This window comes from Cynara cardunculus (genome assembly GCF_001531365.2).
Source record: "Cynara cardunculus var. scolymus isolate 2C chromosome LG 6, CcrdV1, whole genome shotgun sequence".
Taxonomy (NCBI): domain Eukaryota; kingdom Viridiplantae; phylum Streptophyta; class Magnoliopsida; order Asterales; family Asteraceae; genus Cynara; species Cynara cardunculus.
In genome coordinates, this window is record NC_037533.1 from 4357792 (window position 1) to 4369583 (window position 11792).

Here is an 11792-nt window from a genome sequence, read left to right on the forward strand (position 1 = left end):
TCATGATATGGAATTGGCGGCAGTAGTGTTTGCTTTGAAGATATGGAGGCAYTATTTGTATGGAACGAAATGCCAAATCTTCACAGATCATAAGAGCTTGCAACATCTGTTCCAACAGAAGGATCTGAATATGTGTCAGACAAGATGGTTAGAATTGCTAAGTGATTATGATTGTGAAATTTTGTATCATCCAGGAAAGRCAAACGTAGTGGCCGATGCATTAAGTCGACAAGAGAAAAGTGGAACTATCAGAAGTATAGCTCTACGGGTTGAATTGTTACCAAGTATTCAAGAAGAGTTACGAGAGTTTCAACATGAGGCCATGAAAGAAGATAAGATTAAACAAGAAAGATTGDRTGGATKAATATYTGATMYGGTRAGAAATAGAGAATTTTGGAAGTTTCAAAACAGAATTTGGGTACCATGCTATGGTGATCTCAGAAAACGTATTTTGGATGAGGCTCATAAGTCACGTTTTRCGATACATCCAGGTACAAATAAAATGTATCGGGATTTGAAGCAATATTATTGGTGGCCAGGTATGAAGAAAGATATTCCTAACATGTTGAGCAATGCCTGACATGTCTCCAAGTAAAGATTGAACACCAGCGCCCTTATGGTAAGTTGCAATATTTAGAAATTCCAGTTTGGAAATGGGATCATATCACTATGGATTTCATAACCAAATTGCCGAGAACATCGAAAGGGTATGATGCTATATGGGTGATAGTAGATCGGTTATCTAAATCTGCACACTTCTTACCTATGAAAGAGTCATATTTGATGGAGAGATTGGCAAAATTATACATTGATGAGATAGTGACACGACATGGTGTTCCTTTATCAATTGTTTCTGATAGAAATAGTCGGTTCACTTCTATGTTTTGGAAGAGCTTCCAAAGAGAAATGGGTTCGCAAATTAAGCTAAGTACAGCTTATCATCCTAAAACTGATGGACAGAGTGAACGAACTATCCAAACTTTAGAAGATATGCTTAGAGCATGTATAATTGATTTTGGAGGATCATGGGATAGTCATTTGGCTCTGGTGGAATTTGCGTACAACAATAGCTACCATTCAAGTATTCAGGCAGCACCTTTCGAGGTTCTATATGGATGAAAATGTAGAACTCCTTTGTGTTGGAATGAAATAGGTGAGAAACAGTTAGCTGGGCCTGAATTAGTTCAGCAAACTGCGGATAAAATTGGAGTAATACGAGAACAGATGAAAGCGGCACAAGATAGACAAAGAAGTTATGTAGATAAACGTCGGAAACCGATTGAATTTCAAGAAGGTGGTAGAGTGATGTTATAGGTATCACCTTGGAAAAGAGTGGTATGTTTTGGAAAAAGAGGAAAATTAAGTCCAAGATATATTGGACCATTCACTATTATTAGAAGGGTTGGGGAAGTGGCTTACAAATTAGAACTTCCTTTGGAACTAAGTGGAATTCATGACACGTTTCACGTGTCAAATTTGAGGAAGTGTTTAATAAGTCCAGATGTGGCAGTACCATTACCTGAAATTAAGGTAGATGAGAGATTATGTTTTGAAGAAACCCCTGAACAAATTACTGACTATAAAGTAAAGAAGCTGCAAAACAAAGAAATTGGGTTAGTAAAGGTTCAGTGGCGTTATCATAAGGGACCAGACGCCACCTGGGAATTAGAGTCTGAGATGCAGATGAAGTATCCCTACCTTTTTGCTTAAATGGAATTCCGGGACGGAATTCTTTTAAGGAGGGAATGTTGTAATATTCAGATTATTTTATTAGATTTAATAATTTAAATCTTTATGTTTATATGAATATTTTATGTAGATGTGTGTGGGTGTCGGTGATGTAGTTATGTTAGCCGACCTTTGAGGGACAGCCTATGTTTATCTGAATATTTTATGTAGGAGTGTGTGGGTGTGGGTGACGTAGTTATGTTAGCCGACCTTTGTGGGGCGGTCATATACTTACTATAAATAGCAAGTGTATGCGAAAGAAAAAGAAGCTTAGCATACCTTTGAAACACTTTCTATATTAGGAAAGACTCCTTGGTGAATCCTACGGATTTGGCAGAAAAAGAAGAAGAGAATTCAAAGCTAGGATATYTGATTTCTAAGGTGAGTGTATTAAAGCTTTGAGTATAAATTGTTTACATACAATTTAGTAGTATTTGGAACTGGTCATTATGAATATAATATGTATGTGGATTATCTGTATATGGAGAATAAACCGTTCAAGTGTTGTCCGGACTTAATCCTAAATCGGACAAGAGGTGACCGGTTCTCTGGTTGGTCATGTCTTTTGAAACCAGAAGCTCTAGAAGAGAGAGCAGAGGGGCTCTGGTAGAGAGACCAGAGGGGCTCTGGTCGAGTATGTTGAAATATATCCTAAGTCTAGTTAGTTAAACCAAAGGCTCTGGTCGTGAAACTAGAAGCTCTGGAAGAGAGACCAGAGGGGCTCTGGTAGAGAGACTAGAGGGGCTCTGGTAGAGAGACCAGAGGGGCTCTGGTCGAGTATGTTGAAATATATCCTAAGTCTGGTTAGTTAAACCAAAGGCTCTGATCGTGAAACCAGAAGCTCTAGAAGAGAGACCAGAGGGGCTCTGGTAGAGAGACCAGAGGGGCTCTGGTCGAGTATGTTGAAATATATCCTAAGTCTGGTTAGTTCAACCTGCGGTTCTGGTCGTGAAACCAGAAGCTCTGGAAGAAAGACCAGAGGGGCTCTGGTCCTGGATGTTGAATTATATTCTAAGTATGGTTTGGAACCAGAGGCTATGGTCGTGAAACCAGAAGCTCTGGAAGAGAGACCAGAGGGGCTCTGGTCCTGAATGTCGAAATATATTCTAAGTGTTTATCCGGACTTCATATCCGGACAAAGTTGACCGGACTTCAAATCCGGTTATTGTGTTGAAATAATTTTGTAGTGTTTTTGAGATATAATGGCGGTGTAACCGCGAAAGAGATGTAATGGCGGTGTAACCGCGAGAGAGATGAAATGGCGGTGTAACCGTGAGAGAGATGTAATGGCGGTGTAACCGCGAGAGAGATGAAATGACGGTGTAACCGCGAGAGACATAAATATGTTTATGTATCAGAATAGGTTTGATTTTGAACTGATTGTTTAGAATGTATGTTGTTTGTTTGAGATTTATACACTYACTAKACCTTTTTSGTCTAACGCTCAGTTRTTGGACTAACCGGTTTTGCAGATCATCATACCTCACAGGATAAAGGAAAGGGAAAAGTTTAGTGTTGATGGCATTTTGTTTACTCATATATGTATTAAAGAAAGTTTTTCTTAGTCCATGTTTTGTAACAATACTATTTTTAGTATTATGAGTATGATGATGTGAATTATCTGTACATGGACTATATGGGTTGTTACATGCAAGATAAAGGATTTGAAGATGGAAATAGCACACAAAAACTACTTCAACTTTTGATTCCAAATTCAACTCCAACTTCTAGTTTTGGCAAGAAATCACACAGATTCACTTTCCCTCAAACCTTTCTAAAAATGGTAGGAACCCCTTCTTCTTCAAAACATTTCTCTTCTTATACTTTCCATAACAAGCCGGTTAAAAGAAATAATATAAAAATCCCTTTTCTCTTTCTTACACAAAACGCATACATGCATGACCACCCAAATCATGCATACATATAAAACATGCACACACATGCACACACATGCACACACACACATACATATATATATATATATAAATACATCACCCTAAATTTCATGCATATATATACACACATATACGTATATACCAACCCATGCATGAATATATTCACATGATCAATTATAACAACTAATCACATACTCAAATAATCACGTAACCACATAATCAAATAATAAATACCTCTGATGTATAACCAGAACCCGATTATCACACTATCCACCCCTCAAGAAGACAACCCTTTATTGGGCTTATTCATGTGATTGGAACCGTATTGCTCAAAAGATCCATGGCCATCAAGACTTTCTTCTTGCAGCCTAGTTGCCACGGTTTCCTGGGGGTTTGTGCCCTCCACAGGTTCGAAGTATACCAGATGTTGTTGTACCTTACGTTGTTGCCACTCCTGTTGATGCACCTCCTGTTGTTTTACCTTTTGTAACTGCACATTCGGTTGTTGACCCTTCTGTCACTACTCCTATAGTCCCTTTTTTGATGCTCATGCCACCGAAGCGGCAGATCAACCCACTGTCTACCCACAGTGAGCAGGTTCGAACAGGATAATTAAATCCTTGGTTTATCATCACTAACTTTTGAACATTTTTACTGCAATCTTTGGGTACATTTTGCTAAAACTTTTGATCCGTCTGTTGTGTTTTACTCCTTGATCTATCATACTTTTGTGTTATATATTATGAATTGGTGTTGGAAATTGTTTTTGTTTGTCTAGTATTTTCTGTTTTAGGTACAACAATAGTGTTTAAGTTACAAAGAAGTAGGTCATCCTTTCATTTTTAAGTCTAAACACTTTCCCGTTGAATACAATCTGAGTCACTAGTTTTGGTCCCTTTCCATACAATTGGGACATTGTACAATTCAAGTTTTGGGGGAAATGTGTTCAAAAAATTTACATTCGGAAATTGGAAGGTATATGCAAAAAAAAGTAAAAAAAAAAAAGAAGTCTTCAAAAAATTGGAAGACAATAATTGTAAATCCATTTGACTAAAAAGACAAAGTATACCAAAGAAATGAGTCGCAAATATTGGCGATTACTCAAAAGTGAATCGATGAGAATTTTTGCCTCAAACCCTTTTGTAGTATATGATAAGTTTAGGGGATGAATATATGAAATCATTGTCATAAACACTAGCCCTAAAAGTCCTACTGATTAACGGTGACCCTATGAAGATCAAGTACAGACATCATCCATGCTAAACGAATATCCATCACTTTCTGTAAATATTCACCTTTATCTCTTTATTTAGGTTTCTTTTCTTTATTGTTTTTCTCTTTTACTTGAGGACAAGTAACACCTCAAGTTTGAGGGTATGATAACTCTCAATTTTGAGAGTTATTTGTTGTTCAATACTCCTATTTTATGTGTTTTATGTACCCATTTTCCTCTATCTTGTATTTTTGGTCTAAAATGCGGATATGTGATACCTTATTTGATTTGCTACAACTAATCTGCGCCCTTTTATCTATTATGAAACTACCTTCGTGCCTAAGCTTTCTTAAGAGGTGATGAATGGTCAATGATTTGATTTTATTTTGAAAACCTATCACTGCTGGACGGTGCCCACCGCCTGCCACTTGTTGCCCGTTGTGATAATTTCTTCAAGGAATATTTGGATAAGATTAAATACCCTTTTTCTGGGTATTTAAAAGATTTAAATCTGCAGTCCATTCCGGAGATTTCACAAAAATTTAAAGAGATGGGCTTTTGTGTTAAATAAAGATGACTTAAAGTACTTTTTCCCTTAAATCAAGGGAATGCCATCTCTACATTTTGCATCCTATCAAAAAATGTGAGTCTAGAAGATCTTGCAAAAAAGTGAAATAGAGTCTTTGCCCTAGAGTAGGAAGAATGTTTTCTTCCTTTGGATAAAAGGGATGTCCATCTCTCTCTTTCTCCTATAAATTGAAGCATTACTCTCATTTTGAAGACACATCTCTTGGAGCATTTACTCTCAACTGAAGATCTAGAGCAGTAGTTGGAGTTTATTTTTTGTATTTACTTCTTGTCTTGTATTTAATTTTAAGCTACGTTTTTGTCCACTGTATGCCCACTAAGGACAACAGTTTTAGTAAATTTCAATTCAAGTATTTTTTATGCATTTCTCTTCTTCTTCTATGTTCTGTAATTTTATTATGAGCTAATCACCCCTTTTGGGTGTGGGTATGAGTCAAACTTAAGACTAGTAGGCGCACTTGGGTGTTGCCATTGTTCTTAATTCTTAAGGTTGGTCACTTAAAGTCGATACTTAAACTAAACGCGAATAAGCGTATCACTTTAAAGTGTTAGTATTAGATTCTTGATTCAGAGATGGACGGATTCGAAATACGGCTCAAGTAATGCACAAAGATTTGAGAGAGTCTTTGATAATCATGTAGAGATACAGATTTTGCATGTTTTTAGCTAAGGTTCAAATAATAGTCAATATTTACATTACAAATAGATTTGAGTATAAATCTTCAGGCTAGTGGAACTAGATATATTTTTATCACTTAGCTAATCCGGCAAGCTTAAAATTGATGACAGTGGGAACGTTGTGGGCACTCCGTGGGCATAGTATATGAAAATTCACTTTCGAGAGATTGGAGCTTTTATATAAGACCCATGAGTTTCTGACCATCTTGTTCGTACAATCATATTAAGGAAAACTTACAGTTATACCCTCCTCTTAAATTGAAAAGGTTTATTTCGTATTTTAAAGTTTTTTACCAACAAAAACCAACTTTTATTCACAAATTGAAACATGCTCAAGAAGTCCATGTAACTCTCTGATTCTCAGTAGTCCAATCCCTATGGAAACGATCTTGGTACTATACCACTTTTTATTTGAAGCGATCATAGTGTCGACGTGCACTTGTACCGCCACTGTGGGGACTTTATGCCCATTGTAAAGACTTTGTGCCCATTGCGTGAATACTTACGATTCCAAGCTGTCACGTGGGAAATTTGACAAGAAAGTTTTTGAAGGAACTTTTGTTGGTTATTCACTTAACTCAAAATCCTTCATGTTTATTTCAAAGCTTCCAGAGTCATTATAGAAAACATCAATGTCAACAATGCTTCTAAGATTCGAAGACTATCTAATATGGCAACTTGGCACGTGTAATAGATTGATAGGTTTATCTTTTATGCACTATATTTATAGTGATTCTTTTTGTGCATAAATAGATAGCTTGTTAGTCTTTGGCAATAAAATTTGTAATAGAGAAAACAACCGATTCTTGTAATTATTTCATTGATCAATAAAATCATTTTTCCTCAAAGCTTGTCCTTAACATTCATATTATTCTTGTGATATCTTGATACACTTTACGGGAACTTTCAGTTTCATGTAAGCTTTCGCTATTATTATTTTTACCACGTTATTTTGAGGTAATTAGTTATATGTTTGATAGATAATCGAGACCCTTAATTATATAAAAACTATTTAGGACTTAAAATCACAATTTTTGAGAGTTGGGATTTTGAATACTCTTTTTGTCATAAAATAAATGTTCACAATAAAAAAGAAACATAATTTTGGAAATGTATAATTATAATGTTTTTTAACCAACAAAAAACAATTTTACACTTAATTATATAAAGAGAAATTTATAGCATCTAATAATTAAAGTTAGAATAAGAATGTAGACATATTTTTTTAAAATTAAACACTTATTTAAGATAAATTAGAAATAGTAGTTTAGACATTTATTTTAAAACAAAGAGATTATGTTTATTTTAAGATTAGGTAAGTTAACTATCTTTATTAACTAGAGTTAGTTTGAGAGAACATAAGTGAAACACAGTAGCAATCATAAACTAAAGTTTAAAACTGTAATTAGTTTAAAAGAAGAACTAAAGTTGGTAATGAATGATAATCACAAAGACCAAAAATGTAATTTACCCCAGAATATATATACTGCTCTCTTTTTTTATTTAGAGAGAATTAAAAAACTTGTGATCATATTTTTAATCACATCTTTGTATTATATAATCTAATTGTCCAAATCTATTTTCACGTTCTTAATTAAAATCTATTAACACAAGGAATTGTAATAACTAAACGTATATAATTGAAAATTGTCTAATTTCGTAACTAAAATTTACGTGTCCTATGTAAAATTTGGCATTCTTAAATATATGTTTCTTAAAGTATATTTTGTTTCAATAATACGTTTTAATAGACATTAACAATAGACTTGTAAAAGTTCATATATATACACATAGCCAATATCGAATAGTCAGATAGATAGATAGATAGATAGATAGATAGATAGATAGATAGATAGATAGATAGATAGATAGATAGATACATACATACATACATACATACATACATACATACATACATACATATATATATATATATATATATACACACACATATATATGACGTCTCAAATGCAACTTATCACATTTGTACAATTAATGCAACCCAATTAATTGAGATACTTATGGAAATGATACGAGTTCTCTAGAAATTCAATGGTACCAAATTTGGTGGTATATTTTATTATCATCATTGACAAAGAAGACAATGATATAAATACAAGGAATATAGAAAAAATAAGGAAGGCCCTAAAAATAGGAGATAATATTAATCTAGGAGACAAGAGGCTGTTTGGCAGTTGATGAATGGTTTTGTGCAGAATGGTTAAGTGGTCAGAATGGTTAAGAGGGTCAGAATGGTTAAGTGTTGAATGAAATATGGTTGTTTGGTAAATGTTCTCTGAATAACAACAAATTACCATTTTAACCCTCTGTATGATTTAGTACTGAATGAAATAGAACTGTTTGGCAGATATCTGAATAAAACAATTACTTTGAAAAAGTAACTACATATTTCATATTAATCCAAACAAACACAACATTACTTGTTCAAAACAAGATTTCATATTAATTCAAACCAACATAACATTACTTGTTCAAATTCTAGAATAAACAAAAACATAACAATCAAATTCCAATATAATGGTTTTTTTCACTAGTCTCATACACGTCCAGGGCTCTGTTAGCATCTGATGCATCTTCAACACTCTTCTGATTGCCTCTGCTCTTTCCAAATATCAGGCACAACTCATCATAATAAGGAAATGGCTTATTTCTCAAGCCCTCAACACTCTTCTGTTTGATGTGGTTAGCTTCACCCACTCATCCCATACAACATCATCATAGCATATTAATGTGCACTATGTACCTCTCCACTCTATATCAAATGCATCTTTCATATATGTCATTGCATCACAGTGCTTCTTTAATGTTTTGAGCCTCGATTCAATAAGAGGACTAGCCTTGAGATTACTTGCTTAACATCCTTTAATTTCTGCACCTCTGCAAAGCCAATTTATATCTGTGAATCGATTCCATCTTGAACATGAGAATCCGTTTCCAAACAAGTAGAAAGAAGAAAAAAACACAACAAGTTCAATGTAAATGTAAAAAATGATTTAGCATAAAAGGAAAACACAGTGATCAAGAACATCATGATCCATTGATCCCACATGGTTCTCACCAATTTCTTCCTTGACCTCCCAAGAGTTGTCAGCTGATAAATCTTGTGAAACAGTCTTTAGATTCAGCCTTAATACTACTTATTAGTGTTTTTGTATTGAACTAACAGATACCAAAATGATTAGCTCATATATTAAAAGAAGATAAAAAAGGAATGAACAAGAAGCACACCTGATGTTAAGTATTGCAAATTGCACAAATAACTTGAATCCACCAACGATCAAATCGATTACCTCATCATATCAATTCGGAAAAAAAAATAATGCACATAAACATGAGATTTCATATAAGAAATTAGGGTTTCACTCACTTTTGGATTTGGGTTGTGCTTTTCCTGGATGAGACGCAAGGGCTTTCGTTGATGGGATCTAAGGAGTATCGGGAAGGAGATGTTATGGTTGATGGGGATTCTACGGAATGAGAGAATGAGATGAAGGGGTTTCAGAGTTGAGAGAGAGATAAGGGAAGAAGCATCGATGACCTGAGTCGTCGATGTTACCATCGGAGAAGCAGAGGCGGGCCTAGTCGCCGATGCCATTGTCGGAGAAGCAGAGGGAAGGAGGCAGGTCTGCGAGATGGAATGATTGGCGAGATCGTTTGGGAGGAGGAATGATGCGTGGGAGGAGGAGGAGGAACGATGATGTTGGAAAAATAAGGCTCTGAACCATTAGGCAACCCCTTAGATGCAAAATGGTTAAGAGGTAATTGTCACCATTAAGAGGTTTATTTTTTTTTGCCAATCAACCCTTGTCTCTTACCGATTAAGAGGCTCCCTCTTAATGTCACCATTAAGAGGCAAACAAACAGCCCGTAAGTGATCTAAGAGATAATATTAATCTAGGAAATAAGGAATGGATTTAAAGGAATCCTTTACTCCCCCTCAAGGTGGAGCATATAAATCTTTCATGCCCAACTTGTCGAGTAGGCATCATAATTGTTGCGCTCCCAATGCCTTTGTGAATAAGTCCGCGATCTGCATTTTGGAATTAATGTGCATGGGTTGAATTTCTTGTATCTCTACTCTTTCTCGAACAAAATAGCAGTCCATTTCAACATGTTTAGTTCGTTCATGAAACACCGGGTTATTAGCAATGTGTCGGGCTGCTTGGTTATCATAAAACAAAGGTGTTGGACCAGTGGGATTTATTTCTAGCTCCTTGAGGAGCCAACGCATCCATAAGATCTCACTAACTGTGGAAGCCATGGCTCTATATTCTGCCTCCGCCGAAGAGCGGGATACCATAGATACTTCTTAGATTTCCATGATATAGGAGCACCACCTAAAAGAAGAAGATACCCTGTTCTGGATCGCCTAGTATAGGGACAACCGAGCCAGTCAGAGTCACAGTAATCAACGAGTTCGGTGCCAATGTTTCGTGGTAGCAGAATGCCTTGTCCTGGGGTAGCTTTAAGATATCGTAAAACTCTAGTTGCTGCATCCATATGGTTTTGTCGTGGATCGGCGACAAATTGACTTAGAACGTTTACGGAGTACACAATGTCTGGTATAGTAGCTTGCAAGTACAACAATCTTCCTACCATCCGTCGGTATTGGTTAGCATCGACTTGTGGCTCCTCGTCACCTTTATCCAACTTCAAGTTTTGCTCCATGGGAAAGGTACTGGGTCGACAACCTTGCATCCTAGAATCTTCCAAAATGTCTAAAGTATATTTCATTTGACTTAAGACAAGTCATCGAACGTTCGCACTACTTCAATTCCAAGGAAATACTTTAGCTCACCAAGATCTTTAATGCTAAATTTCTCGTCAAGATGGGTCTTGGTTTGTTGTATTTTTACCGGATCATTCCCCACAATGATAATATCATCTACATAGATGAGGGCTGCCACAAAGGTGTTTTGTTGTTTGTATGTGAAAAGAGAATGATCTGCCTTAGATTGTTTGAAACCAATTGCAAGCAGAACGGTAGTGAACTTTTGATACCAATTTCTTGAGGCTTGTTTTAAGCCGTACAAAGACTTCCGGAGTCGACAAACCCGGGTTTCATTTTCCTTGAAGAAGCCTTGGGGAATTTTCATCTAAACTTCATCATTCAAATCTCCATGTAAGAACGCGTTATTTACGTCGAGCTGGTGAACAATCCAATCTCTTTTGGAAGCCACAGCTAGTAACGTTCTAACAGTAACCAATTTTGCAACCGGGGCAAAAGTGTCATGAAAATCTACTCCCTCCATTTGCGTGAACCCTTTGGCAACAAGACGGGCTTTGTATCTTTCGATTTCTCCGTTGGGCTTGTATTTTATCTTGTAGACCCACTTGGAGTCTATGGCACGTTTCCCTTGAGGTAACATTTCGAGAGTCCATGTCCTATTTTCTTCAAGCGCTCGTATCTCTTTCTTCATGGCTTCTTTCCATTTATCATCCTGCATGGCTTGTTTGAAGGATTTTGGCTCATGATTTGAAGTGATAACCGCTAGAAACGCCTTGTGAGAATTAGAGAACTTATCATATGAAAGGAAATTAGCGATAGGGTGTACCGTTGAGGTTCCTTGATTAGGTGCGCGTTGTGCATGGTCGACCAATGGGGGGAGCTTCACAATGAAATCGTTAAGATGCTTTGGTTGTGTGATATTTCTTCTGGTCCTAGTCTC